Genomic DNA, 27489 nt, shown 5'->3' with positions numbered 1-27489 from the left:
TGTTTGTTGACTTAGGAGAAACATCAAGATGGACGTCCTCAGCTTGTTCTTCTATAGGCGTGGTGTCAACAGGAGACTCAGTTTCTGGCTCAGTGGCCTGTACTTTAGCAGTTGAGTTGCTGGGTGCATTCTTCCCTGTCTGCTCAGCAGAGACATATTTATCCTGTTGATCACAAGGAGTTGTTTCAAGGCCATCAGTTTCTTGAGCTCGAAGGAAGAAGGAGTCTTTTAGAACAGCAAAGTCTAGAGGAGTTGCGTTCAAAGGTGTGACTCCAGAGACCTTCTTCCTCTTTAAGGGTTGCTCAGTTTCCTCCTGTTCATCCTCAATCTCTTGGACATCAGCGGGTCGTTTTTGGGAAGCCTTAGTAGGGTCAGCTTTCTTCTTAGCTGACTCAGCTGGAGAAGGTCTGGTCATTACCACTTTAATTCTTTTGGCAGTTTGGATTGCCGGCTTAGCTTTCTGTGCAGCTGACGTGTTTGCTTTTCTCTTTTTCCCTTTACTGGGCAGCTCAATTTCCTCTTCATCTTCTATCACAGTTTCGTTTCCTTTCTTTGATTTGGATTTGAAAGGAAGGATGTGTGCTAGTCCAGTAAGGATCTCAACAGTGATTTCCGTCCCCACTACACTTTCTTTGCCTTTGAAGCTGATCTTATGATCCTTCAGGATCTCGGTGATGAGTGATCCCATTCGAAGAGCACCAGTGCTTTGTTGAATTGCCCCGATAAAAAACACAGGCATATTTAGAGGTTTGTAGGTCAGCATGTGCCAGATGAAGCACTGCTCGAAGTTAGATGCGGAAGATGTGGCGTTGACCTTTGGGAACAAATAGTTGGTCAGGATATAGTGGGCTTATCTTTGATGCTGACTGAGTGAAGTGCACGAGACTTCACCTACATGTCCTTCTGGCTTACAGAACTCAGCAGTGTACTTGACTCGTTTATAGTCATTGGTTTTCCTTAATTCAGCTCCTTCCTCCTTTAAGTCTAAGAGTGTGGCTAGGTATAAGGGGTTGATGATGATTTGTTTGTTATTTACGTATGTGACCATGAAATCAACATCGTCTTTAGCAACCAGTAAATTTGAGTAGAACTCAGTCACTAGTCTCGGGTAAGTCAGGCCGTTGAGAGAAAAGAGTTTAGTCCATCCATTTTTGGATATCCATTTGCTGTAGGGTTTCTCAGCTTCAACGAAGCTCTTGGAGAACCATCGTGAGGGAACGACATCGAGGTTCTCAACATCTGAAAACACAGATAGGAAGGTTCTTTCCTTAGGCTTCTTACCCTTGTCCTTCTTCTTCTTCTTTGAAGGAGTTGAGTGTTCGGTGTTGGGGTCAATGCCAAGGATGCTGACTTCATCCATGGGTTTGTCGTGCCGACCATGACCCGTTTGAGCTTCTTCTTCAGAGGTTTCATCATACTCCTGCTCAGGTGGAGAGGCAGGATTGATATCTGATCGGTTGTCTTCGTACTGGTCATCGGAGATATTCTGGGAATCAGACATGGTGTTCTTAGGAATTTTTCGAGGGATTTGGGATTTGAGAGAGAGAGAGAGAGAGAGTGCAAAAATCAAGCGTAGAAAGTAAATAGTGAGAAATCTTTCACTATTTATAGCCGGTAAGTGTTGATTTGATAGGTCGGAGAGAACGGTGGGAATTTGAACCATCGATAATCAGTTATTACTGACATTAATTGCGAGAAACGGCGCGTGGTTTTACTAATGATGACGCTTACGTCATCCTAGAGGCTACTTAAATATGCGTGCAAACCCTAGTTGTGCAAGTTGCTTTACTCAGCAACGTAGTTACTCAGCAGTTCAAGTGCTGAGTGTATAAGTTAGTTTTATAACTTTGCATAGTAAAAGCACTCAGCATGCATAGCCACTCAGAATGTAACAAATCACTCAGCATGAATAATACTTAGAATTTATTGAAGAGGATTAAACATACCGATAGCTTCTCTAAGTATGTTGAATTGCTCACGAGCTAGCGGCTTTGTGAAGATATCAGCGAGCTGCTCATCCGTTGGGATGTAGGTCAGCTTTATCTCACCTTTGAGTACATGGTCTTTGATGAAGTGATGTCTGATGCTGACGTGCTTCATCCTGCTATGCTGGATTGGGTTCTTTGATAGGTCAATGGAACTCTTGTTGTCACATTTGACTTCAATCATTTTAGTCTGAACACCATAATCTTCTAGCTATTGCTTGATCTAGAGGACTTGGGCAACATAGCTTCCAGCAGCAATGTACTCAGCTTCAATGGTTGATAAGGCTACTGACGACTGCTTCTTACTGAACCAAGACACAAGACAGCTTCCAAGGAAATGACATCCTCCTGAAGTGCTTTTTCTCTCCAGCTTGTCTCGTCCATAGTCAGCGTCAGTGTATCCGAGAAGTGTAAAGTCATGAGTGTTGGGATACCATAAACCTGCATTTACTGAGCTTTGCAAATATCTAAGGATTCTTTTCACAGCTATGTAGTGAGATTTCTTAGGGTTAGATTGATATCTAGCACAATAACATATTTAGAACTGAATGTCCGGTCTACTGTCTGTTAAGTAAAGTAGGGAGCCAATCATACCTCGATATAATTTGTTATCTACTGACTTACCACTTTCATCAGCACAGAGGACAGTGTCAGTGCCCATTGGGGTAGATATTGACTTACAGTTTTCAAGTTCATATTTCTTCAATATCTCCTTAGCATACTTAGTTTGACTGATGAAGATGCCATCCTTGCCTTGCTTGATTTGAAGTCCAAGGAAGAAGTTGAGTTCTCCCATCATTGACATTTCAAACTCAGTCTGCATCTACTTACTAAATTCCTTGCACATAGACTCATTAGTAGCACCAAAAATGATGTCATCAACATATATTTGAGCCAGCAGGGTATCTTTACCCTTTCTCTAAATGAATAAAGTTGTATCAGCTTTGCCTCTGACATAATTTCTAGTCAGTAGGAAACTAGTCAGTCTCTCATACCAAGCACGTGGTGCTTGCTTGAGACCGTACAGAGCCTTTTTGAGTTTATAAACATGGTTTGGGAACTTAGGATCCTCAAACCCTGAAGGCTAATTCACGTAGACTTCCTCATTTATAACTCCATTAAGAAATGCACTTTTGACATCCATTTGAAACAATTTAAAATTCATAAAACTGGCATATGCACATAATATTCTAATTGCTTCAAGCCTTGCTACTGGGACGAAGGTCTCACCGTAGTCAATACCTTCCTGCTGACTGTAGCCTTGAGCTACAAGTCTTGCTTTGTTTCTGACTACATTCCATTATTCATCCAGCTTGTTGGGGAAGACCCATCTCGTTCCAATGGTCTTTTGGCTTCTTGGATTTGGCACCAAGTCCCAAACTTCATTCCTTTTAAACTGATCAAGCTTGTTGGGGAAGACCCATCTCGTTCCAATGGTCTTTTGGCTTCTTGGATTTGGCACCAAGTCCCAAACTTCATTCTTTTGTCTTTCATTTTAGGTCTTTATCATTTTCAAGTTTTCTAACTAATGTTGAAAATGTCTCAAAAGTTTCATCCTTGCTACTCAGCAAGATGATCCAAGTGTACCGAGAAAAGTCATCTACAATGACCAAGGAAAATCTCCTACCACCCAAGCTCAGCGGCTGGACTGGTCCGAAGAGATCCAAGTGTAGCAACTCTAGTGGACGCTTGGTTGAGATGATGTTTTTACTGTGAAAAGATTTTTTGGTTTGTTTTCCTTGCTGACAAGCATTGCATAATTGATCCTTTTCGAACTTAAGTTCGGGGAGTCCCTCAACTAATTGCTTTCTTGCTAATTTGGCTAGGAGGTCCATGCTTACATGACCAAGTCTCCTGTGCCATAGCCAGGAATTTTCTTCCTTTGACACTAAGCATATATTTTTTGAAAATTTCTTTTCTAAACTCAGCATAAAGACATTGTCAACATGAGGGGCGGTTAAAATCAATTCATTCGTTTTCCCCTCGAGTATTTTACATCCAGTGGCATCGAATATAACCTGTCTACCACTATCGCACAGCTGAGCTACGCTCAGTAGGTTATATTCAAGTCCTCTGACTAGGGAGACTGACTCAATAGTAGGATTGTCGCTAATGGTTCCTGACCCTACTATCTTACCCTTTTTTTGTCTCCAAAACTTACGCTTCCTCCTCGTTTAAGCTCAAGTGTGATGAACTGAGTTTCATCACCCGTCATATGCCTCGAGCATGTGCTGTCAATGTACCACAACTTTGACTTCTCTGCACACCTCAGACCGACCTGCAATATAACTAGTTATCTTTAGGTACCCAAGTCTTTTTGGGTCCTCGTTTGTTAGGCACAGCAGGTGATACATCATATTTCATTTTATGATGGCACACATTGGTGGTGTGGCCAGTCTTCCCACAGAAGTCACAATGGACCTTTGTTAGGCATGAATATGACTGCAATTAAACAGCATGTTAATAACAATCTGTGAGTGTTTTAGGCGAAATATTCCTAAATAAAAGAACTTATAAGTGTTTTATGCAGATTTGTATTGATTAAGTCAAAAGGGCTACCACACAACCTGTTTTGCAACGAACCTTGAGGAGTAGAGCAACTTTTGATCCAGCGGATCTCCGCTGCATACTTGATGACGGATAGCGACTGGACAAGTGGCAGGAGCGGCGTGGCAGTGACAGCAGGCGTAGGAAAGGTAGAAAAGCAACATGATGACAAGATGGATCACCCCATTGAGTGTTCAAGGGTCAAATTAGAATTAATCATTTCCTAGTATCTTAGCTGTAGAAAGACAATCTTTTTGTAATATTTTGTGGTACGGCTCGTATTTCTTCCCTTATATAGACGTAGTGGAGGGAAGGAGAGGGTACCTTTTTGACTTCGGATAATCGTTTAACTAGAATTTTGGCTTCTTGGAGAGAGATATAGCTCTCTAAGGAAGATGACTCCATCAATGGAGGTTTGTGGAATTAACTCAGGTTGTTCACTCTACACTATGAGTGAGTAGTCATTTTGAACGGGTTTGGCCAGTTAGGGCCGGTTATGTAAGTCTTCTATTATCTTATTTATGAATGAATGGTGATATATTATGTTGTGCTTGATGAATCTTTAACTTCATTGCTTAAGGCATGTATGTTAGTGTTAGATGCATGATAGGAAACTGCTTACATCTTCACGGAACTATTTGTCAAGCATTCAACCCCGAAACAGAGATGTCAGGAGGTTGTATCAAGGGTTTTCTTAATAGAAATGTTGTTTCGATCGTAATGCAAGAAAGAACCAACTTTAGGGACGCTTGAGGTTGTAGTACATCTTAGAATCTTAAGAACACACGAGAGTTGACTTAAGTGAGCATTAAAGCAGAGACCTTGACTTCACTTTACGTCATTCATGAATAAATAGGGTGTTTAGAGACTGAAAGTAACCTGTTCCGCTGTGCTTAACCTGTTCTGCCTTTTACCGTCATTAAGTACTTCTGTTAATCAACCAAATCATTGACTTTGTTACTGTTTAAACAACATCTCTCAATTTAAAGAATACACACACCACGAACACCCTGTTCTACAAAGTATTTCTTATAAACTTTGGTCCTCAATCCCTGTGGATACGATACTTGACTTATCACTTTATTACTTGTATCTAGTACACTTGCTAGAGTCCATTCAGGAGACAACAAGTTTTTGGCGCCGTTGCCGGGGATTGAAAGCAACAAATTTTATACGAACTTTTCTGTGAAACAAGGTGTTTTTAATCTGTTTGCTAAATAGTGCAGCCAGAAGGAATTTTTATCGGTTTATGCGCAGAGCTGGACCTCCTATTTTTCCTATCGATCTCGAATTGGAGAGAACGTGTAGATGAAACAGAGCGGGAGCTTGACGTGCAAGACAAAGAGAACAACAAAGAGAGAGAAGAATGGCTGGAAGGGTACCACCCGAACAACCAGTTCAACCAAACCAGGAAGAAGAGGGAGAAAATAATAACCCTCCTGTCATGCGAATCAGAGATTATTCGAGACCAACCACAGAAGGACATTCATCATGCATCGTGCTGCCCAACGAAAGGAACAACATGTTCGAGGTGAAAGCATCTATGATACAAATGTTGCAGGCAGTCGTACAGTTCAATGGATACCAGTCGGAAGATCCAAATGGGCATATTCTTGAATTTATCACGCTGTGCAACACTTTCAGATCAAACAGAGGCGTTGCTGACGACATAATCCGACTAAAGCTGTTTCCTTTTTCTCTAAGAGATAAAGCGAAGAATTGGTTGAAAAACTTGCAACCAGGAACGATTACTACTTGGGAAGAAATGGCCAGCGCTTTCTTAATGAAATATTTCCCACCAAGGCAAGCCATTAAGCTCAGAAACGAGGTTTCCCATTTCGTGCAAGAAGAGGATGAATCCTTAGCCGAGGCATGGGAAAGGTACAAGGAATTACTAAAGAGAGTCCCCAATCATGGCATCCCTATGTGGATGCAAATGCAGAACTTTTACAATGGGGTAACCAACATTTATAAGATCCAGATCGAGTCCATAGCCAATGGAAACCCCGAAGATCTGGAACCACAAGCCTTGTACGACCTTATTGAGAGAGTAGTAAGCACAAGTTATAACTGGCACTCCGCCAGAAGTGAAGGAAAAAGAGCGGGAAATGAAGATGTTGTGTCAAAATTGACAAGCCAGGTAGAACAGCTTGCCAGACAGCTCGGCAAGATAAATGTGTCCTCGATCCACAACGAACCACCATTCAATGACATTTGTGATTTTTGTGGAGGCCTTCATTTCAGCATCAACTGTCCCGGAGTTAAGCAGGGAAAGGGTGCACAGGCAGAATGTGATTATGCAGGGTATAATCAGAGGAATCCACCGAACCCATATTCTAACACATATAACCCTGCCACAAGAAATCATCCGAATTTCGGATGGACATGCCAGCCCAACCAGCAGGAACAATCGAGATATCAACAACAGCAAGGAGGACACTACTAGAGGCAACCCCAGCAGCATTATAAACAACCTGTTCCACCAAAAGAAGATGTAGAGCCAGATATGAAGACGATGATGATGCAGTTCATGAAACAGACACAAGCATCAATTAAAAATCTGGAAACACAAGTCCTTCAATTAGCTGCATCTACGTCAAAAGGGAAGGGAATAATACCAAGCAACACAGAGCCAAACCCAAAGGGCGATGTCATGGCAATCACCCTGAGATCTGGTAAGCAAACTCAACCCATTATATCTACTGATGAAAATGGTGAATGTGCAGAAACATCCGAAGGAACTGAAGGAGAGCAGGAACAAGCTGTTCCTAGTCGAGAAGAAACCAGGAAGACAAAAGCTACCAGTGAGCAGGATCAGGAGGAAAGCGAAAGGATGTACAAGCCACCTCCGCCTTATGTTCCGCCTGTGCCATATCCAACGTGGTTGATCAACAAAAAACTGGAAGAACAGAATTCTAAGGTGTTAGACACCTTAAGGAAATTGCACATCAACATTCCGTTCGTAGAAGCACTGGCACAGATGCCGTCGTATGCAAAGTTCTTGAAAGATCTCCTGTCAAACAAAAAGAAGCTGGAGAACATATCAATGATCCAACTCAACAGAGATTGTTCTTCAATACTCCAAAACAAGCAGGAGCTACCGAAAAAGCTAAAAGATCCAGGGAGTTTTTCTATCCCTTGTTCAATTGGAAAGCTAAATATTGAAAATGCACTATGTGACCTAAGAGCTAGCATAAACCTAATGCCTTATTCTGTATATGCTAAACTAGGATTAGGAGAGCCACAACCTACCATAATGTCTATTCAATTGGCCGATCGATCAGTATGTTACCCTAGGGGAGTGGTGGAGGATGTGTTGGTCAAAGTAGGAAAATTCATATTGCCTGTTGATTTTATCATAATGGACATAGATGAAGACCTGCATGTTCCTATTATCCTAGGTCGACCGTTTTTAGCCATGTGTAGAGCATTGATAGACGTGGGAGAGGGGCAACTATTCTTGAGGATTAATGGGGAGGAAGTCATTTTCAAAATGAACGAGGCAATGAGACGAGCTAACAATAATGATGACACATGTTGTTTCTTAGATGAGTTTCAAAGTCTTTCTACTTTGCAGGAACAGGACACTCTGGAGACTCTATTGGGAGAAGAGGTGAACTTATGTGAAGGAACAGGCTGTTCCATTGAATCCAACTTACCTACACCTCCTTTCGATCCTACTATTCCCACTCATCAAGAACCACCGGAGATACCAACTGTGCTAGTATCTAAACCAGAATTGAAACCGTTACCTGCACACCTTGAGTATGCCTTCCTGGAACCACCTAGCGGGAGTCCAGTTATTATATCCTCAAAGTTAACTCCTGATCAGAAAGCTCAACTCATGGAAGTTCTGCGAAGGAACAAGGATGCAATCGCATGGAAAATTGATGATATCAAAGGTATCAGTCCGGCAGTCTGTGTCCACAGAATCTTGATGGAGAAGGAGCACAAGCCATTTGTCCAGCCACATCGCAGATTGAACCCCCACATGAAGGAGGTTGTGCGAAAGGAGGTGATTAAGCTGCTGGATACCGACATTATTTACCCAATATCTGATAGTGTGTGGACCAGCCCTATTCACGTTGTACCAAAGAAGGGAGGAACAACCGTAGTACTCAACGAGAAAGACGAGTTGGTTCCCACGAGAACAATAACAGGATGGCGAGTTTGTGTGGATTACAGGAAGCTCAACGAAGCCACAAGGAAGGATCACTTTCCTTTGCCCTTCATTGACCAGATGTTAGAACGGTTAGCGGGGTATGCATTCTATTATTTCCTTGACGGTTACTCGGGGTACAATCAGATTGCAATTCACTGTGAGGATCAGGAAAAGACAACGTTCACATGTCCATACGGGACCTATGCCTACAGGCGCATGCCGTTCGGACTGTGCAACGCTCCAGCCATGTTTCAAAGATGCATGATGTCTATATTTCATGATATGGTGGAGCGAACTGTAGAGATATTCATGGACGACTTCTCTGTTTATGGAAACTCTTTTGAGAGCTGTCTCAACAACCTCGAGGCCGTGCTTGTGCGATGCAAGGAGACCCATTTGGTCTTGAATTGGGAGAAATGCCACTTCATGGTTACAGGTGGAGTTGTTCTCGAGCATAAAATTTTAGAAAAAGGGATGGAAGTGGACAAAGCTAAGGTGGAAGTGATAGAAAAGGCGGCTGTTCCGACCAATGTAAAAGATGTGCGAAGTTTTCTGGGGCACGCAGGGTTTTACCGCCGGTTTATCAAAGACTTTTCAAAGATTGCGCTGCCCTTGTCAGCATTACTTCATAAGGATGCGGAATTTTCTTTTGATGCAAGCTGTCTAAAGGCTTTCGAACTGTTGAAAGGCAAGCTGAACAACTCGCCTATACTGGCAGGACCCGACTGGGAACAGCCTTTTGAGATGATGTGTGACGCAAGCGATACATGTGTGGGAGCTGTTCTAGGGGAGAGGTTTGAGAAGAAATTTTAGCCTATTTATTATGCAAGCAAAACATTAACCGAGACCCAGCAGAATTACACCACGACGGAAAAAGAGCTCCTCGCAGTTGTGTATGCCTTCGACAAATTTCGCCCCTACTTGGTGCTATCAAAAGTCATTGTTCACACAGACCATGCTGCACTACGCTACCTGTTCGCCAAAAAGGATGCAAAACCAAGGCTGATACGGTGCTTGCTTTTACTTCAAGAGTTCGATCTCGAAATTAAGGATAAGAAGGGAACAGAAAATGTAGCAGTTGATCATTTGTCAAGAATTCCTCACCAAAGCAACCAAGAACAACCTGAGATTTTGGAGAGTTTTCCAGACGAACGTCTCTATATTGCACAACATGCTCCATGGTTTGCTGACATTGCCAATTATCTAGCCAGTTCACTTAAACCTCACAACCTGTCCACTAATCAAAGGAGGAAGTTCTATGCTGAAATTAAATATTATTTTTTGGAGGAACCCTATCTTTTCAGGTTGTGCGCAGACCAAATTATTCGCAGATGTATATCTCAAGAGGAGGGACAGACTGTTCTAAGCCATTGTCATGACCGGGAAGCCGGAGGACACCATAACGCTAACAGAACTGCAGCAAAAGTACTTCAATCAGGTTTTTTCTGGCCAACACTTTTTAAAGATGCCAATCTGTTCGTTCGCACTTGCAATGAGTGGGAACGAACATGCAATATCTCAGCTAGAAATGCCATGCCCCTCAATAACATAGTTGTTTGTGAAATTTTTGATATATGGGGCATACATTTTATGGGACCTTTCTCTACATCTTTTGGGCATAAATATATCTTAGTAGCTGTTGATTATGTGAGCAAGTGGGTTGAAGCAATGGCTAGTCCCACCAATGACGCCCGTGTGGTTGTTAAATTCCTGAAAAGGCTGTTTGCCAGATTCGGTGTCCCACGAGCGATCATTAGTGATCAAGGAACCCACTTTTGCAATGCCAAATTTGAGAAGCTGATGGGCAAGCTTGGAGTCTCTCACAGAATTGCCACACCTTACCATCCACAAACAAGTGGACAGGTAGAGATTTCCAATCGTGAAATCAAAAGAATTTTAGAAAAAACTGTTGGCAGTTCTAGGAGAGACTGGGCAAACAAGCTTGACGATGCTCTTTGGGCATATAGGACGGCCTATAAAACACCCATTGGGATGTCCCCGTTCAGATTACTGTACGGCAAGTCTTGTCACTTGCCGGTTGAAATGGAACACATGGCCTTTTGGTCATTAACCTTCTTAAATTTTGAGCAACAGGCTGTGGGAGATCAACGAAGACTTCAACTCTGTGACATGGAAGAGTTTAAGCTGTTTTCGTATGAAAATGCGGTGAATTACAAACACAAGACCAAGATGTGGCACGATAGAAAAATCCAGATGAAGACGTTTCATGAAGGACAAAGTGTTCTCTTGTACAATTCAAGACTCAGGTTGTTTCTTGGGAAGCTGAAATCAAGATGGACAGGACCTTATCGAGTGAATAAGGTGTTTGGTCATGGTGCAATCGAAATTGGCAAGGAGGGTCAGGAACCTTTTAAGGTGAATGTGCAAAGATTGAAACCCTATCTAGAGAACGATCACACAAGGAAAATCGATACAGTTCACTTCCAAGACCCCCCACGCCAGTAGAAGCACAAACAAGGTGTTCGCTACAAACACCAATTGTAGCACAAGTAACTTTGCATTTAAATTAGTTTGCATTTCAAATTTTGTTAAATTTTGTTAAAGGTAGTTTAGATTCATTTAGTGTCGTGCAATGGTCCGTAATATGAACCTCCGGCGTAAGCAAAGATGTAAAACTTACACCTTTTTCCACAAGGGTCGAGTTTTACGTTTTTACTTGTTCAAATAGGGAGTTGATTTACCTTTCCATTGACAGACTGTCCTTGGAAACTGGGAGGCGAACTAAAAGTCTGAAAAAGTAAAATGTCTCATCATAGGTCACTAGGTACTTCTTTCACATGCTCTCCTTTCCTCGATAAAATCCAACGGATAGGGGAGTCATAAATTCAAATTTTGAAGCGTGACCGTTCGTCGCCCTAAGGTCTCTTCGGAGAAACGCGCCTCTTGCCAACCACTTGTCCAGGTGGCGTCCTTTGGACTGCTCTCATAAAGGCAGGTTGGCAACATGACGTTTCATTTCCTCTCCCTACTTAAGGAGACCAACCAAAAATACGGCCCCTCGTTCGACTTGTATTATTTTCACACTTTTATTTCACGGTTCACCACATGCTCTGTGCTCTTTATCATTGGGAAACCCTATTTAGACTTGAGCACAGGAGGAGAACTCGTGGATCTGGCAAGCAGGTAAAAATCGAAGGATCAACGAAGAAAGAAAAAGCTAAGGGCAAAATGACGGGAACAATCACAGTTGCTTTCATCCCTGACGAAAAATTGGTGAAAAAGTTGTCTCAGTTCAAAGATGCAGTAGTGCAGACATACTACGAGGAACTTGCGCAACTTGAATTCGGGCCTGTGAGAACAGTTTGCTGGGAGACCTTGAAGAAGCTCAAACTTGACGTGCGTGTGCGGAAACTCATGGAGGCAGGCCATTTCGGCTGTTTCTTTGAAATAACGGAGCCGGCCTACAAAGAACTCACGTTGGAATTCCTGGCTACGTTTAAGCACCATCCCGAGATCACAGACCCGGACGAGGAAGGAAAGTTTAGTTTCAGGCTAATGACTCACACCCAGCGGCCTTCATTGAACATGTTCAACAGTTTATTGGGTGCCACGGATGACGATGACCTAGAGTCAGAAAGTTACAAGGAGGCGTTCACTCAAACCCCTGATGTGTTTGACCCACAAAATTTCTGGCAATCTATTTCGAACCAGCTGAGGTATGACGGTAGTGTTTCCAAGGCGTCGAATATTGATGACTATGCCATCCGTTACCTACATAAACTGGTCTCTAGAACCATCTTTGCCCGCGAAAACCAGGCCACTATTCCCTATGCCGACCTTACGACTCTGTGGAGTATGACAACCGGGCCCAGAATGAATCTAGGCTATTGGTTTGGGGAGTACATTGCCAACTTTAGAAAGAAGAATTCCTCGGTCATTTGCTGTGGGAGCATTGTGACTCGGATTGCAGCAGAAATTGGAGTCTTTAAGCCAGAGGACCGCACCCGGCTCACTGTTGTGAACCACCCTGACCAGATTGATTTAAGGAGTTTACAGAGCATTGTTTTGGGAAACTGGTGAATGGTAAGTGGGTCTGGATGGCAGACTTTGTTGAAGCAAGGAGAGTCGAAAGCCGAAAAAGGAAGAGTGAACCTACTGTCTCTGTCTCCTCTGAGTCCGAGCAAGTTTAGCACGAAAAATACCTTGCCTTTTACATGAAATGTGCAAAGCTCACCAATGATGATATTGTCTGTAAGTTCAATGCCCTGTTTGCACAAAATGTAGCTAACCGAGACCAGATCCATGCCCTTGAGCATAAAACTGCTATTCTGCAAAGAGAGGTGGATATGCTGAAGCACCTCTGTGTAGAAGAGCATGGTCGGGAAAGTCCTTCAGGTACTTCGATCAAAAGTCTGGTAAGAGCGAAATCTGCTGTCCCTGAAACATATGTCGCGACCTCCTCGAAAGGGGATGGTACTGCTCCTGCTAAGGATCGAGAGGTTGAGTCCTCTCGCTCCCCTCTTGTCTAAACCTTCACACTTGTTGCTATCCAAGCATCCGGTAACACTTATAACCCGTCTTTGCATTTATTGTTACACTCCAATGCGACCATGTTATGATTCTTTTTCTCCCGTTTTTAGTGTAACATTGGGGACAATGTTGCTTTTTCTTTGGGGGTGGGATGCATGCGTTTAAAACTGCAAAAAATTTTGTGCATAACATGATAAAAGATGAAACAAGCTGTTGTTATAGAATGATATGTTTAACAAATTACCCTCTAATAAATCTCGACGTCCGCTTTAAGCAAATTGTCTGTTATGTGTTTTCTTGTAATTATCTCGTTCTCTTGTCTAATTCCTAGCTGTTTGTGCTTTTGTGATTGCGATGTGAGGTAATAGCTTTGTGTATTTATTTGAACTCCCAAATCGTGAAGTTCTTAAAATTTTTAAGTTTTAACTCAATCTTCACTTAAAGAATCTCATGCTCCAATGCAAAAGCCCTAAAATGTGAGAACTTGAGCCTACATTAGCATGAAAATGCATTGTTTCTTCATGAGAGGGCTAGTGCATATTGTCCTTAGGTAGGTATTGCTTTGGTTGCCTAGTCAAAATGGTAAAATTGTGGAAGAACATAGGAGGAAAAAGGCATTTAGATCCCAAATTCACTCCACAAAAAGCCTACCCGTGCTTTGCACCCACATTTTTAGGATATCCAACTTGAGCCTTAGCCTATTCTTTCTTAAACACTACGTACTAATTAGCTTCACTGAAATCCAAAAATACCTTGAATTTGTCTCATGCCTCAGAACAAGCTGCGCGAGTTAAGGAAAATTACAATTTTAAGAAATTCCGAGTGGATAAAAATAAATTTGTTGAAATGATGACATCTGAGGAATGATGATTGAGTGAAGTTTTGTTGTATGCTCAGAACATATCTTGAGGCTGAAATGAAATGTTTGAATTGGTTGCCTCTTGTATGTTTGAAGATTAGTTTGGCCAATGTTGTAAAACAAACTGTGTAGAGTAATAGAGTGAAACAAGTTCACTAAATGTTTAAAATGTAATTAAGTTGAATCGCTTGGCATGTGGACATAATTCTTACACTCAAATAGCCATTCATTTCCATACCCTGGCCTTAGCTTAATGTTACAACCTATGTGTAAGACCTTTAGACTATGTTCAGGAAACTTTTGATCCATCGAGATATGGCCAATAAGCAATGTCATAACCTAACTATGATTGTACTGAGCTTAGGAGTGATGATCCCTTCCCTTATGGCAACAAAAGCCATTTGAGAGTGAGTGAATCCTCCTGAACTTAGTGAGGCTTGGAGCAATGCAAGTGGTTTAAATGATGATTGAGGTTCAATTTGAAGCTTTGAGGAACTTCATAAGAAAGGGATAAAAAAAATTTAACTCTAGCGGAAAAAAACCTCATTAGCAATCATGATTTGCTTAAAAAAATTTCTGTCGTAAATTCTTTCTGTTTGAATCATTTTTCTAAATCTGTTTCGTCTGTTCATCTTTGTTCTATAAATATTCTTCCATTATTCATACCCAATCCCTTGTGATGTTGTTATCTTTTTGTTTACTTGAGGACAAGTAAGGATTTTATTTGGGGGTATTTGTTAGGCATGACTATGACTGCAATTAAACAGCATGTTAATAACAATTTGTGAGTGTTTTAGGCGAAATATTCCTAAATAAAAGAACTTATAAGTGTTTTATGCAGATTTGTATTGATTAAGTCAAAAGGGCTACCACACAGCCTGTTTTGCAACGAACCTTGAGGAGTAGAGCAACTTTTGATCCAGCGGATCTCCGCTGCGTACCTGATGACGGATAGCGACTGGACAAGTGGCAGGAGCGGCGTGGCAGTGACAGCAGGCGTAGAAAAGGCAGAAAAGCAACATGATGACAAGATGGATCACCCCCTTGAGTGTTCAAGGGTCAAATTAGTATTAATCATTTCCTAGTATCTTAGCTGTAGAAAAACAATCTTTTTGTAATATTTTGTGGTACGGCTCGTATTTCTTCCCTTATATAGACGTAGTGGAGGGAATGAGAGGGTACCTTTTTGACTTCAGATAATCGTTTAACTAGAATTTTGGCTTCTTGGAGAGAGATATAGCTCTCTAAGGAAGATGACTCCATCAATAGAGGTTTGTGGAATTAACTCAGGCTGTTCACTCTACACTATGAGTGAGTAGTAATTTTGAACGGGTTTGGCCAGTTAGGGCCGGTTATGTAAGTCTTCTATTATCTTATTTATGAATGAATGGTGATATATTATGTTGTGCTTGATGAATCTTTAACTTCATTGCTTAAGGCATGTATGTTAGTGTTAGATGCATGATAGGAAACTGATTACATCTTCACGGAACTATTTGTCAAGCATTCAACCCCGAAACAGAGATGTCAGGAGGTTGTATCAAGAGTTTTCTTAATAGAAATGTTGTTTCGATCGTAATGCAAGAAAGAACCAACTTTAGGGACGCTTGAGGTTGTAGTACATCTTAGAATCTTAAGAACACATGAGAGTTGACTTAAGTGAGCATTAAAGTAGAGACCTTGACTTCACATTACGTCATTCATGAATAAATAGGGTGTTTAGAGATTGAAAGTAACCTGTTCCGCTGTGCTTAACCTGTTCTGCCTTTTATCATCATTAAGTACTTCTGTTAATCAACCAAATCATGGACTTTGTTACTGTTTAAACAACATCTCTCTATTTAAAGAATACACACACCACGAACACCCTGTTCTACAAAGTATTTCTTATAAACTTTGGTCCTCAATCCTTGTGGATACAATACTTGCCTTATCACTTTATTACTTGTATCTAGCACACTTGCTAGAGTCCATTCAGGAGACAACAACCTTCCTTTGGGGACGCCTTATTGGCGGGTCAGCACCATTGTGCTGAGCATGCCAACACACCTTGGTAGTGTGGCCTTTCTTCCCATAGAAGTTGCATTGGACATTTCGTTGGGGAGTCCATTTCCGCTGACTAGTACCTGAGTACTCAGCGTAATGATGGATACTTTTCTTATTCGGAACCTTTAGCTGGTTCTGAATAGATATGATGTCCTTCCTCAGCTTCTTAGAGTCTGATTGGACCTCAGTGACATACCTATGCATGATTTTCATATTTTCATCTTGCTTGGTATTGTCCTGGAGAAGATGATGAAGGTCACTGAGTTTGACCTCCTCAATCTCATCACACCGCCTGCTGAGTGCTCATACTTTCTTTTTACACTTTTTTGACGAGTGTGTAGAGATCACTCAGGGCGTTAATCATTTCATTCCTGACCAAAGGTAAAGTTGTTACTTCAGTTGGTTGATCCTCATTGTCAGATGCACATAAGGAGTCAGCTTGCTCAGAAGGACAGGGGTCAGCAGACTCATCCGCCATGAAGCAGATGTTTGCTGACTCAGTGGCTTCAGCTCCTGATGAGGATGATTCATCGATATCACTCCAAGTAGCCACCATTGCTTTTCTCCCACTTTTCTTGTCCTTTTTCAGAGTAGGACAGCTTGACTTGATATGGCCAGTTTGATGACATTCAAAGAATGTGATAGCCTTTGAGCTTTCCTTCTTGTATTTGCTGTCGCTTGACTCAGCTTTGTATTTGTCATTTCTCTTGAATGGCTTCCTGCTGTACTTGTCATTTTTGCGGAACAGCTTCTTCATCTTTCTTGTGAACATGGCCATTTCTTCATCATCAGATGAGTCACCATCGGTGGAGTCAGCTTTTATGACAAGAGACTTTTGCTTAAATGAGCCGCCTAAGATAAGCTTTGGGCGGCTCGTCTCGTCGAGACACTATGTGTCTCGGCGAGACACTACAGCTGGCAGAAATGCCGCTGCGGTCCCCCAAGAGCGTCTCATCGAGACATCAGGGGTCTCAATGAGACATTCTTTTGTCTCGACGAGACACACTTTGTCTCGCCGAGACAAGGTACAAATTATATATATATATATATTTTGTACTAATTTATTTACTTATTCTAATCTATTCTATTCTAGTTCTATCTAATCTATTCTATTCTAATTCTATTCTAATTTACATAACCAACTAATGAAAACTAAATTTCAACAAAACTTAAAAAGAAACAATTCCTAATGAAATCCTAATAAAACTAAGAAAAGAACAAGAAGTTAATTAATCAGATAGTTTGATAAGAAATTAACATAAAACAAATAAAAGAATTGTTCAAAAATTGTACTCATATTTGGGGTGCCTCCAACAGTGCTCAATTTTATAGTCTGTAGAGCTTTAGATTGTCCTTCCCCCCTCAGGGTGCTGGTGGTGGTCTCTCCCTTGGGTTCGGTTCATTGTTAGGTGGCAGCTGCCCGGTTGCTCGCTCAGAATTTATTTTTGCCAACTGGCTTATCTGAGTTTCCAGGCCCTTGCAGAAGGCCTCATTATTGGCTAACCTGCCTTCCATGGTCCCAAGGATCTTCACCATAGCATCTATCTTCTCCTCCATTCCACTCTTGGGCCTCTGCCCCTGATTCTGGTTCTAGTTCTGCTGAGGTGGTGGACTGCAAATCCTGGTGGTCCCAAAGCTGCTTGGTTGTTGGACCAACTGAACCCTGGATGGTTTTGCCTCCAAAGAGTGTTGTACGGTCCAAACTACTTGATATAGTTCACAGACTCGATGACCATTGGGCACTTTGCGTTCTTGTGCTTGCCACTACAAAGCTCGCACTTTGCTGAAGGAAATTAGGGCTAAGGTATAGCAGCGGAAATATAAAAATTTTAGCCTATTTCCTTTTAACCATAGGATCCGTTAATCGTTATTTCATATAAAGAGGGATAAGAAGGAATACCTTTCGATGAACAATCTACCGTTGTTAAAGAAGCGCCCACAATTCTTCTCGGAGATTCCAACCACAAAGTTTGACACGGAGAGGTTAAGATGAAATCAACCCTTATGAGATGCAACCAAAATAGATTGCCTCTAATTAACCAACACAAGATCAAAGAGAAAGAGGGATGAATAAGATTAATCAATCGATGGAATGCCGTATGAATTCTTGTCCATGAACTAGGGGATGGGAATTCTTTTTCTCTCTCTAATTAGTAATTTCGAAAATCACTATAGGGGGAGGTTAGAGGCTTGGTCGAAATTCACATGGGAGGGGGTATATATAGTTGCTTGAATCTAAACCCTAGTTAGATAGGAATAGGTTACTTAATAGGAATCCAATTCGGAAAAGGATTCCTAATTATTATCTCACTATATATCTAATATATTTAGGATAATAATAAATAACCTAATTGGGTAATAATAGGAGTATATTAATCCAATTAAAACTCCTAATTTAATTATCTCTTAATTAATTTAATTCATAATCCTAATCAAATTAGGATTAATGGAATAAAATCAATTCCTTATCTCTATATACAAATTTCACCCCCCTCCATATATTTGGGCCTTACTGGGCTCAATTGGGCTTCCATCTATTAATCGTATCCATCTCTCTTTTGGTTCCAAGTCTTATGTGTGATCCATTAGGTTCTTACTACTTCTGGCCGTATACAACTATTAAATTAATTTCTTCAAGAATTATATTTAATCCTTGCATAACGGAATGATGTACTGAGTATGTTATTGGCAAGTCTGTAATCATTCCCCCAGAGTCCGTTAAGAAGACAGGTTGATTCTGTCGTTAACCCTTCTGTATTAGTTACGGTATAATACGATCCTTTATCAACTACATCCTTGAACTGAATCTTATGACTATGGGTAATGTCAAGTCACATATAGCGAGACGTTCGTTTTACTTGTTCTTGGCCGAGTCAACTCAAAAAGATAGGTTAAGTGAAATCTGTATTTCTACTCTTAAACTATCACCTTGCAAGGGTTTAGAGTCGAGTCTTCCACAAGCGATCCTTGGATGTATCTCCCATTAATCGGGAGTGATAAATGCTCAATCCAATGTATAACTACCCTGACATTACTTCCTGTGACACCCAACCTTTGCAGTTCACATCCCAGGGTCATCTCTGTTAAGGATCGTGGGACCGCAGGATCAAAGTCTCACATTCAGTAATTCAGGATGACCAATTAACATTCTTTTGAGTCTGATGATTAGTTATACCTAGTAATACCAATGAGATGAACAGTTGACAAGGATGAATCTACCCATCTTGTTATCTCAAATCGGATCCCCAATCCTAATGAACAACGTTTCACCGGATCTATGTAACTGTCCAGATATCTATATATATGAAGCTTGTGAGATCAGCTTTCTGTCGGACAGAAGACATTGTTACATATAAGTCTCAACCGTGATATATCAATCCTAAACATATCACTTGACTTGGGGTGGTTTTAAGTTTATTAGTTTATTATAAAGTTTTGTCTCACTTCATGCTTGTATGAACACTTTATAATCACTTTAAACAAACTTACGGATTTCCTTTTATTAGACTTTATTCAGTGCTTAAAAGGGATTGCCTTTATATAGTTATAAAACATATATCTCATTAAAACAAATGATATAAAGAACAATTCATTTACAATAAGTTTGTATCCCGCAACAATTGACTATAGGACACTAAACCCCAACATACTCCCACTTGGACTAAAGCCAATTGTTTCTAAAACTTATCCCAGTAGAAGTTAAATGACGATCATGTACTTTCTGGGTTAAAGGCTTTGTCAACGGATCTGCAACGTTGTCCTTTGTAGGTACTCTTTCTATTCTCACATCTCCTCTAGCCACAATCTCTCTTATGATGTGGTATCGCTTTAGGTAGTGCTTGGATGCATTATGAGACGGTGGTTCCTTTGCTTGCGCAATGGCTCCATTGTTATCACAGTATAGAGTAATGGGATTGACAATGTCAGGCACCACACCTAGTTCTGTAATGAACTTTCTAATCCAAACTGCTTCCTTTGCCGCTTCCGCAGCAGCGATGTACTCTGACTTGGTCGTAGAGAAAGCTACGCTTCCCTGCTTGGAACTTTTCCAACTGACCGCGCCCCCATTTAGGATAAACAGGTATCCTGATTGGGATTTAAAATCATTCTCATCTGTGAGATGACTAGCGTATGAAAATCCTTGTATTTTCAGATATCCTTCTCCATACACTAGGAACATATCTTTAGTCCTTCTCAAGTACTTAAGAATGTTCTTGACGGCAATCCAATGCTCGTCTCCCGGATTCCCTTGGTAACGACTCGTTACAGATAACGCGAACGCTACGTCAGGTCTAGTGCATAGCATAGCATATATAATCGAACCGATCGCGCTGGCGTACGGGACTACAGCCATGCGTCGTTTGTCATCATCAATTTTAGGACATTGATGATTGTTTAACTTTACTCCATGTACCATGGGTAAGTTACCTCGTTTCGATTCAAGCATGCTAAACCGATTTAGCACATTTTCAATGTATGTAGCCTGTGAAAGACCAAGCAATCTACGTGATCTATCTCTGTAGATCTTTATACCAAGTATATAGGCTGCTTCACCAAGGTCTTTCATTGAGAATTTACCAGATAACCAAACTTTCACGGATTGTAATAGAGCAATGTCATTTCCCATTAACAGTATATCGTCCACATATAGTATGAGAAATGCTATAGAGCTCCCACTTGCTTTCTTGTAAATGCAAGCTTCTTCGGAATTTTGTTCGAAACCAAATTGTTTTATGGTTTCGTCAAAACGCTTGTTCCAGCTTCTAGATGCTTGCTTGAGTCCATAAATGGATCTCTGAAGTTTGCAAACTTTATTTGCATCCTTTGATATGAAACCTTCAGGCTGCATCATGTATACATCCTCAAGCAGATTTCCATTTAGGAAAGCTGTTTTCACATCCATTTGCCAAATCTCATAATCAAAATGAGCGGCAATTGCAAGCATGATTCTGATTGATTTGGACATAGCAACAGGAGAGAAGGTTTCGTCATAATCAACACCTTGTTTCTGACGATATCCCTTCGCTACCAACCTAGCCTTGTAGGTGCTAACCTTTCCATCCATGTCAGTCTTCTTTTTAAAGATCCACCTGCACCCAATGGGTTTTATCCCTTCGGGTGGATCAACCAAAGTCCAAACTTGGTTAGTATACATGGAATCCATTTCAGAATCCATGGCCTCAAGCCATGCTTTAGAATCTGGACTAGTAAGAGCCTCTTCGTAGTTTTCGGGTTCGTCGTCTAACACGGGAACCTCGTCATCATCTCCCACTAGAAAACCATATCTAACTGGGAGTTCACGAACTCTTCGTGATCTACGAATAGGTGCCACTGGAGTCTCATCTAATGGGACTTCTTCGGGTACCTCAACCGCTTCTGTTGTTTCAGTCGTTGTTTCTTCCTCTTGAACTTCATCGAGTTCAATCACGCTTCCCTTTTGTGTTTCTTCGAGAAACTCTTTCTCTAAGAAGGTTGCGTGTTTGGATACTATTACTTTCTGATCATCTGGATGATAGAAGTAATACCCTATGGTTTCTCTGGGATATCCAATGAAGAAACATTTATCAGATTTAGAATCTAATTTGTCGGACGCAACGCGTTTGACATATGCTGAACAACCCCATACTCTCATGAACGAGAACACGGGTTTCTTACCAACGAACAATTCATATGGTGTGGAAACAGCGGATTTAGTTGGTACTCGGTTCAGGGTGAAGAGGGCAGTTTCTAAGGCATAGCCCCAGAACGTCTTTGGAAGTAAGGCCATGCTCATCATAGATCGTACCATATCTAATAGGGTACAGTTTCTCCTCTCGGATACACCATTGTGTTGTGGTGTATAGGGAGGTGTCCATTGTGAGCATATCCCACATTCAGTTAGATAATTCAAAAAATCATCAGAAAGATATTCACCACCTCGATCAGATCGAAGCGTTTTTATTTTCTTTCCTAATTGATTTTCCACTTCATTCTTGAAGCATTTGAACTTGTCAAAGGCTTCTGATTTGTGCCTCATCAAGTAGATATAACCATAGCGAGTATGGTCATCTATGAAGCTAATGAAGTATCTGAATCCTCCTCTTGCTTGGACTGACATAGGACCACATACATCTGAATGAATGAGTCCTAGAGTGTCTGATACACGCTCACCTTTATTGCTAAAGGGTGTCTTTGTCATTTTACCTTTTAAACATGATTCGCATGTTTCCAATGATTCAGAATCGATTGGATCTATAAGCCCATCTGAATGTAGCTTTAGCATGCGTCTCTTGTTTATATGGCCTAAATGACAATGCCACAAGTAAGTTGAATTATCTAGCTTATGTCTTTTGGTATCAATTGCAAAAACAGGAGTTTTATCATCTAACACATAAATCCCATTTTGTGATATTCCTGAAAAATAAAAGATCGATTCTTTATAAAAATTGCAACTATTGTTCTTTATTGAAATATGAAAACCGTCGTCAACGAGACGGCTAATAGAAATAATGTTACGAGACATCTCAGGAACATAATCTCCAATTGCGAGGGCGGCAACTCTTGCTCCATTTCCCACTCGCAAGTTTATGCTTCCTTTCTTTAGTTCCTTAGTCTGTTTTAGCTCCTGCATATTTGTACAAATATGAGATCCACATCCGGTATCAAGTACCCAAGATTCAGACAATGAAACCGTATTTATTTCAATATAGAACATACCAGATGTAGAAGCACCGCCTTTTCCCTTCTTGAGGGTGGCTAGATACTCCTTGCAGTTTCTCTTCCAATGCCCGTCTTTACCACAGAAGTGGCATTCTCCTTTGGGCTTCTTCACTTCCTTTCCCTTGGACACATCTCTCTTACCTTTCTTGGGATGTTTAGGATTGGGAAAATTCCCTTTCCTTTTCTTCGATCCCTCGATTACAAGAGCCGGTATGGCCTTGTCTTTCTTCATATTGGGCTCAACTGATTTGAGCATGTTTGCAAGCTCTTCAAGAGAGGTTTGCAAGTCATTCATTTGGTAGTTCATGATGAACTGTGAATAACTCTCTGGGAGGGACTGAAGAACCAAGTCGGTACTTAATTCGTTGTCCATCACAAATCCAATACTAGAAAGTTTGGTAATATAGCCTATCATCTTGACACAATATGTCATGACAGATGTGCCCTCTTGCATCCTACAACGATATAACAATTTTGATATCTCGTAGCGTTCGCACCTGGTTTGTTTCCCAAACAATTCCTTTAGGTGCATGATGATGGAATAGGCATTCATCTCCTCATGTTGCCTTTGTAATTCCGATGTCATCGATGCAAGTATGATGCAAGCGGCATGATCATCATCAGCCTTGTGCTTCTGATAAGGATCAATTTCCTCGATGGGAGCATCATCTTCAGGGACAGGGGGTATCGATGTATCAAGTACATACCCAATTTTCTCGAACTTCAAAACAATTTTGAGGTTACGAAACCAGTCGGTGAAGTTTGAACCATTCAATTTGTTATCGGTAAGAATGTTTTGCAGATTGGTTTTAGTCATGATTTTAAGAGTGTGTGTTTAAACAAAAACTTGAGAGTGAGAAAGAGTAAACGTATGTCATTCATTTGCTTCAAAGTATAACAATCTAAAATTATAGGCCTTTTAATTTATTTCAGATTGCTCCCACTATTTTGCCAAATTAATAACCCTCCATATTAATTCGAAGAATTTCACAAATCCTTTAGTGAGCTAGGATCCTAACTCCTGAGATTTCGCCTTGAGTTTGCTCAACAAGCTAGTCCCATTTGTTAGGTAGATTCATGTAATCAATCACATCTTGAATGTGACTCCTAGGTTATTGGGTTACTAACCACATTAGTAACTAATATGTTACTCATATTAATCTCAACCATATTGCCCATTAGTTTATGACAACATGAGTTTGCTCATCCAATTATCATAATCTAATTTAAGTATTACTCCATATTCATGAAAGAATAACTTTCGATAATTCAGGTGTTACCATAAGACCCCGAGCTTGAGTTTGCTCAACAACCCAAAGGCCCCCAGTACTGCCGGCTGAATTATAATATTAGGGAGGGGCAACCGATTTTAATAACTTGCTTATTTACTTAACTTTTTAACTAGGGATTTTATTTAAGTCTCATAATCTAACTTAGTCTTGATTTGCTTTAGCATACATCAGACATACATACATTCACATACATTGGCGTCACATTATCTAAATTATTCCGTCGAGCCAGAGACGGAATAAAAGACCAAACCTAAGGAAATACTAACTATTACATATTTCTCTTTAGGTCCTCCGTCTTCTCCATGGCGCCTTGAAATTACATATTAATTTCTATACTACTATAAGAAAACTTCAATTGAATTGAAGGGAATCAGATGAGAGGAGAAATTACAATAGATAGTAGAAAGGCAGGACGCGCAGGTCCTATTTCAAAAATACCAAAAGACTAAAAGAGGGTCCAAATATGTCCATAACTCCAAACATGCATAGACTCAATTAAATAAATTTAATTGGTTGATTACATAACTGGCTTATGTAATATTTAGGTTAATCACATTAACTCGTCAAATTAACTTTCATCCAATTTTACTTCTAATCGTTTTGTATCTTTATATTAATCCTTAGATTAATATAACCATATAAAACGTTGATTATGCACGTCCCAATTATTTTGATTTCAATTCATTTAACACTTTGATTTACATATTGGTAAAAACAAACATTTAAACGAATTTTTCATTCGATAATCAAAACAGAAAACTATTAATTTCTGAAACATATATATACATTTAATACAAAACGATTTTAAACCATTTAAAATCAAGTGGGTATCGGGCCGGGCCCGAGAGCGGGCTGCTGCCGATTGGCAGCAGCCCTTAGGGCACGCGGGACGCCGCTACCTTGCGGCAGCGGCGCCCCTGCACCGCACGCGGCTGCTGCCGCGAGGCAGCAGCCGCGCGACAGCGGCCAGTCGCGCCGTGAGGCGCGACTCGGGCTGCTGTCGTTATATATATATATATATATTATTAAATATATATATATATATATATATATATATGTATATATATCAGTTCTAAAACAATTTTAAAACGATTTTCAGAAATAGGAAAAACTACAATAGATTTCCGTTTTATCATTTAGAATTAATAAAACTAATTTTATCAACCTAACTATAAAACTAATAGATTTTGTTATAACGATATCAACCGAAATAATTAGAAACATAAGCATAATCAGTTTTAATTAATAATTAATCAAAACTTTATTTATCTTTAGAATTAATTAATCAAAACTATTTGTCAATTAATCCTAACCATAAATATTTATTCAATCCTATTGAAAACTTCTATATTTTCATATATGAAATAACGGATTTAACGATGGCTCTGATACCACTGAAGGAAATTAGGGCTAAGGTATAGCAGCGGAAATATAAAAATTTTAGCCTATTTCCTTTTAACCATAGGATCCGTTAATCGTTATTTCATATAAAGAGGGATAAGAAGGAATACCTTTCGATGAACAATCTACCGTTGTTAAAGAAGCGCCCATAATTCTTCTCGGAGATTCCAACCACAAAGTTTGACACGGAGAGGTTAAGATGAAATCAACCCTTATGAGATGCAACCAAAATAGATTGCCTCTAACTAACCAACACAAGATCAAAGAGAAAGAGGGATGAATAAGATTAATCAATCGATGGAATACCGTATGAATTCTTGTCCACGAACTAGGGGATGGGAATTCTTTTTCTCTCTCTAATTAGTAATTTCGAAAATCACTATAGGGGGAGGTTAGAGGCTTGGTTGAAATTCACATGGGAGGGGGTATATATAGTTGCTTGAATCTAAACCCTAGTTAGATAGGAATAGGTTACTTAATAGGAATCCAATTCGGAAAAGGATTCCTAATTATTATCTCACTATATATCTAATATATTTAGGATAATAATAAATAACCTAATTGGGTAATAATAGGAGTATATTAATCCAATTAAAACTCCTAATTTAATTATCTCTTAATTAATTTAATTCATAATCCTAATCAAATTAGGATTAATGGAATAAAATCAATTCCTTATCTCTATATACAAATTTCGCCCCCCTCCATATATTTGGGCCTTACTGGGCTCAATTGGGCTTCCATCTATTAATCGTATCCATCTCTCTTTTGGTTCCAAGTCTTATGTGTGATCCATTAGGTTCTTACTACTTCTGGCCGTATGCAACTATTAAATTAATTTCTTCAAGAATTATATTTAATCCTTGCATAACGGAATGATGTACTGAGTATGTTATTGGCAAGTCTGTAATCATTCCCCCAGAGTCCGTTAAGAAGACAGGTTGATTCTGTCGTTAACCCTTCCGTATTAGTTACGGTATAATACGATCCTTTATCAACTACATCCTTGAACTGAATCTTATGACTATGGGTAATGTCAAGTCACATATAGCGAGACGTTCGTTTTACTTGTTCTTGGCCGAGTCAACTCAAAAAGATAGGTTAAGTGAAATCTGTATTTCTACTCTTAAGCTATCACCTTGAAAGGGTTTAGAGTCGAGTCTTCCACAAGCGATCCTTGGATGTATCTCCCATTAATCGGGAGTGATAAATGCTCAATCCAATGTATAACTACCCTGACATTACTTCCTGTGACACCCAACCTTTGCAGTTCACACCCCAGAGTCATCTCTGTTAAGGATCGTGGGACCGCAAGATCAAAGTCTCACATTCAGTAATTCAGGATGACCAATTAACATTCTTTTGAGTCTGAGGATTAGTTATACCTAGTAGTACCAATGAGATGAACAGTTGACAAGGATGAATCTACTCATCCTGTTATCTCAAATCGGATCCCCAATCCTAATGAACAACGTTTCACCGGATCTATGTAACTGTCCAGATATCTATATATATGAAGCTTGTGAGATCAGCTTTCTGTCGGACAGAAGACATTGTTACATACAAGTCTCAACCGTGATATATCAATCCTAAACATATCACTTGACTTGGGGTGGTTTTAAGTTTATTAGTTTATTATAAAGTTTTGTCTCACTTCATGCTTGTATGAACACTTTATAATCACTTTAAACAAACTTACGGATTTCCTTTTATTAGACTTTATTCAGTGCTTAAAAGGGATTGCCTTTATATAGTTATAAAACATATATCTCATTAAAACAAATGATATAAAGAACAATTCATTTACAATAAGTTTGTATCCCGCAACAATTGACTATAGGACACTAAACCCCAACATTTGCCACTACTTCAGGTTTCTGAAACTGAGCTACCAGGAGGTCCATCTTCTTAGTCAGTGCTATAATCTGTGGATCAGGTTCTGTAGATGTACTCGGGGCAGCGACTACAAACACTCCCCTTCTTTGATTTGGCTTCTCTATCTACCAA

General features: G+C 40.2%; 1 non-coding gene across 1 annotated transcript; it reads right to left on the bottom strand.

The window, feature by feature from the left end:
* Positions 1–6345: 6345 nt before the first annotated feature.
* Positions 6346–6452, bottom strand: LOC136221362 (small nucleolar RNA R71). The gene has a single exon (XR_010685129.1). It is a non-coding gene; the product is annotated as a small nucleolar RNA R71 (small nucleolar RNA).
* Between the last annotated feature and the right edge of the window lie 21037 nt (positions 6453–27489).

This window comes from Euphorbia lathyris, chromosome 2 (assembly GCF_963576675.1).
Source record: "Euphorbia lathyris chromosome 2, ddEupLath1.1, whole genome shotgun sequence".
Taxonomy (NCBI): domain Eukaryota; kingdom Viridiplantae; phylum Streptophyta; class Magnoliopsida; order Malpighiales; family Euphorbiaceae; genus Euphorbia; species Euphorbia lathyris.
This window is presented reverse-complemented; position numbering and strand designations above follow the sequence as displayed.